The 4,536-nt window shown below is 41.4% G+C and overlaps 1 non-coding gene across 1 annotated transcript; it reads left to right on the forward strand.

Moving 5' to 3' along the window:
- Positions 1-3,990: 3,990 nt before the first annotated feature.
- On the forward strand, positions 3,991-4,097 carry LOC141615881 (small nucleolar RNA R71). The gene has a single exon (XR_012530270.1). It is a non-coding gene; the product is annotated as a small nucleolar RNA R71 (small nucleolar RNA).
- The last annotated feature ends 439 nt before the right edge of the window (positions 4,098-4,536 follow it).

The following is a 4,536-nucleotide window of genomic DNA, read 5'->3' on the forward strand; positions in this document are numbered from 1 at the left end:
AATGGTCTTTCCTAGTCGCCTTGTTGAGGCGTCATACACATTCTCTATCCGGTGGTGATTCTTGTTGGGAATAATTCATTCTTATCATTGGTGACTACTGATGCGTGTATTTTATATAAGTATTTTGCACTTCATTTGCACGCATTTCTATGCATTTTGTGTAGTGTTTAGCTACAAATGTCCCCCGAATTGTCTACTTTGGTTTCTCTTGTATTATTTACAGGTATGAACCGGAAAGTATCATAATCAATCCTAAAACACGTCCCTATGCATGCATTTAGGAGATGAGTTGAGTCGGAGCTTTTAAACTACTAATTGTGATGCGCAAAGAAGTAAGAAAGCTAGACGAGCAAAGGAAGAACTTCAAATTACTAGTACCTACTTTGAAGAGCCATATCTCAAGTTATACAACTTATTTTCAGGTGATTCTAATTGGAGATGAAAGCTTGTCCTCTTAGATTTCCAACTCCACCGGAAACGCCCTGTTTGCCCAAGTAACGAAGAAATGGCAGCCGTTTGAAGTTCAGTACGTGAAGCAGGAATTGTGCGCTGGAAAGTACTCGATCGAGTACAATTGCGTTTGATCGACTCCTTTTTCTACTTGATCGAGTAGTGCCTATTTAAAAAGTGTTCGATCGATTAACTAAAGTACTCGATCGTGAGGTTTTAGCTTGGATTTGCTCGATCGAGTGATATAAAAGTCCTCGATCGAGTATTTAGCTATTATACTCGGGATTTTTAATCCGTGTTTAGGTTATCTTTTGTTTATTTTCACTTCCCTATATAAGGAAGTCGTCATTAGGTTAATAAACATCACTTATCACATCTCATATACTCTTAATCACTGTTTTTACTCTTAATCACTGCTGCTACCATGTTCTTTTGCCGGATTCTAAACTTTTGTAACCTTTCTTCTCTTTTTTTATATTAATTCTCTTTTGCTTATTCCTTCATTATGTTTGTTCTTTCTTCTTCCTTTTCTTTTTCTTTATTCATTATTATGTTTAGCTAATTCTTCTGCTAGGATTTAGGGGATTCAATGAATTGATGTTAGTTGCTAATTAGGTTTGCAGATCTGTTGCTTAAATCATGTCTTTGTTGTTAATCACCGCATATAATTGTTCTTATTTACTTGAGTCGACACAACTAGATAATTAATCTTGGTAAGCCTTGATCTAGACCGGAAGGTTGGAAGGGGTGAGACCAGCAGTGAACATTAGGATGCTTTAGTGAGGGCGGAAGCTAAGCTAATAGTATTTTAGGGCGAATTGAGACCGAAAGGAGATATTCGTTGCCCCTTAGACCGATACAAGCAACCGATTTGTGACCTTAGCTGCAGTTATCTGATATTCATTGATGACCCGACAATCCTAGTTCTCTCTCTTTATTGTTAATCCCTTTATTTTTATCGCTCAATTTCTCTTCTCTCCTCTCTTAGTTTAGAAATCGTACTCAAACCCCCGTTACTCTTAGACTAACTTAAAACAGATAAATCTCATTTTTGCCTCCCTGTGGAGATCGACCGAAGTTCTCTAGTTATATTAGTTAGAGCCAGTTGGTTATTTTTGATAGGTATACGACTACCCTGTCAACTACCGTGACACCGCCCTTCTTTGGCACAACATGCATCGGGCTCACCCATGCACTATCGGAGATAGGGTAAATAATACTCGCATCATAGAGCTTCAACACCTCCTTCCTCACCACTTCTTTCATAGCGGGGTTAAGGCGGCGTTGAGGCTAAATAGAAGATGCACCCTCATCTTCCAAGTGTATACGGTGAGTGCAAAAAGAAGGGCTAATTCCCTTGATATCATCAATCGAGTACCCAATGACATCCTTAAATTTTCTTACAACATCAAGTAGCTTTTGAAGCTCGGTGTCATTGAGTGCACTATTGACAATAATAGGGTAAGTGTCATTAGGGCCAAGAAAACCATGTTTAAGAGTAGAGGGAAGAGGTTTCAACTCCACTTGAGGAGGCGTGGATCTCTCCTCCTTTTTACCGTTCCTCTTCGAACTCTCAAATTCCTTGTCCGGGTCTTCCTCAATTGTTGCTTCCATAGCCAAAGCATACTCCCGGTGCTTCTTGCAATCTTTTACCTTGCCCTCAAGGTACCCTTGCAAGCCCTTGTATTCTTTAACTCTTTTCACTTCAATCCCTTCTTCAACCATATCAATCATATAACAAGATTTTCTTCCGAAGGCTCCTTCATAGCCTTGTTCAAAGGGAACTCCACCTTTTCTTCACCAACTTGGAAGGATAGCTTCCCATTCTTCACATGTATCAAGGCACCCCCTGTGTCAAGACAAGAGCGCCCCAATATAATTGGAATGTTTAAATCCTCGGGGATGTCCATTACATAAAAATCGCATGGGAACTCAAGTTTTCCCACCTTGAATGGGACATCCTCCACAAGACCAATGGGATATCTCACCGATCTATCCGCTAATTACAAAGAAACTCTTGTTGGCAAGAGCTCATAATCCCCCAACTTCTTAAAAATCTTGAGAGGCATAAGACTAATGCTTGCCCCTAGATCACACAAGGCTCTCTCAATATGTACGGTTCCAATTTTGCAAGGTATGGAAAAGCTCCCCGGGTCTTCAAGCTTTTGAGGAGCCTCATTCATAAGGATTGCGCTACATTCCTTGGATAAGTTCACCGTTGTTGTTGGACTCAAGGAATTTTTGTTTGAAATTAGCTCATTCAAGGATTTTCCATAGCTTGGTATCTCCTTGATGGCATCAATGAAGGGCATGGTGATGTTGATTCCCTTCATCATGTCCATGAACTTTCCATATTTTTGCTCAAGCTTAGCCCTTGCCAACCTTTGTGGGAAAGGAACGGGTGGCACATAAGTCCTCACAACTTGTTGTTTTGGCTCTTCAACAATTTTTGTTGGTTCATCAACTACCTTTGGAGTCTCCACAACAATCTCCACAATATCATCTTCAACCTCTTTTTGCATCACCTTGGGTGGTTCAACCACATCATCCGGCTTGTTACTCTTTCTTTTCTTGATGAATACACGGTCCTCCAATTCTCTTCCGCTCCTCAAATGAATGGCATTTATGGTTTTCGGGTTCTCCTCGGTTTTACCCGGGAATTTCCCATTTGAGGCTTGTAATTGACTCACTTGAGAAGCCAATTGAGAAATTTGGTTGTCCGTCATCCTTTGAGAAGCTTGCATTTGGGTCCTCAATTGATTGATGGAGGATGTGGTTTCCTCTTGCTTTTGGTTGGAATGAGTGATGAATTGGGTTTGAGAGCTCATCAATTGCTCTATCATGAGCTCCACGTTGGATTTAGGTTGGGTGGTTTGTTGAAAAGGTTGGGAATTTTGTTGGAATGGTGGGTTGTTTGGTTGATTGAGTGGTTGGAATTGTTGTCTTGGTTGGAAGGATCTTCCTTGGAAACCCGGTGGACCTTGGTTGAATGTTGTGTTTGGTTTTTGAGCTTGAAAGTTTGGTTGTTGTGATTTTTGTTGGAAGGTGGGGTTTTGGACATTTTGTGAGCCATAAGAGAAGTTTGGGTGGGCTCTCATTCCGGGGTGATATTGGTTGTTGTTAAATGCTTGCTTTGCCGGACTAGACTCCCAAATCCCATTTACTTGCTCCATGCAATTGCCCTCTCCTACCATCAAAGGACACTCATTGGGTGGGTGCCCTTGGTCTCCACAAATCTCACAAGAATAAACTTGGTTCCTCATAGAAGAAGTAGTGTTGTTTGAACTCATCAAAGCAACTTGTTGCTTGAGCTCTTCTATTATCCCTTTAACCTCAACATTGTTGGCCGACTGCCTTTCCCTTCCTCCTGTGCCTGTCATTGTTCAATTAAAAGTTCGAGAAGCCAATTTCTCAATAAGTTCCTTGGCCGTTTTGTGGTCAATTTTGTCCAAGGCCCCCTTTCCCGAACCGGAATCTAGGTTCATCTTCATTTCATTGTTCAACCCCTCGTAAAAGTTGTTGATCAACTCGTCATCTCCAATCCCGTGGTGTGGACACAAACTTTGGAGTCCTTTGTACCTTTCCCAAGCTTCGTAAAGGGTCTCATCTTCTTGTTGAGTGAAGCCTTGAAGCTCACTTTTGATCCTTGTGGTTCTTTGTGGTGGGAAGTATTTGTTTAGGAAGGCCTTAGAGGCATCATCCCAAGTCCAAAGAGAATCGGGCTCACAACTCTTTAACCACTCCTTAGCACTTCCCCTCAAAGAATAAGAAAAGAGCCTAAGGCAGAGGGCATCCTCCGACACTCCATTTGCTTTGAACATGTCACAACTATCCAAGAATTCATTGAGATGTTCGTTGGGGTTTTCGGTGGCTCCCCCTCCGAATTGGTTTCGTTGGACTTGTTGTAACAAGGTAGCCTTCACATCAAAATTATTGGCTTGAATAGGTGGCTTGACAATACTTGGATTCACCACCTTTTTCGGAGCCAAATTATCCCGCATAGGAATCGCGGCCATTGTGCTAGATTCTTCACCTACTCCAAAAGGATTCTCGAACTCTTCAATAGTCACTTGTTGGTCACTTTCT

The sequence above is a fragment of the Silene latifolia genome, chromosome 11, assembly GCF_048544455.1.
Source record: "Silene latifolia isolate original U9 population chromosome 11, ASM4854445v1, whole genome shotgun sequence".
Classification (NCBI taxonomy): domain Eukaryota; kingdom Viridiplantae; phylum Streptophyta; class Magnoliopsida; order Caryophyllales; family Caryophyllaceae; genus Silene; species Silene latifolia.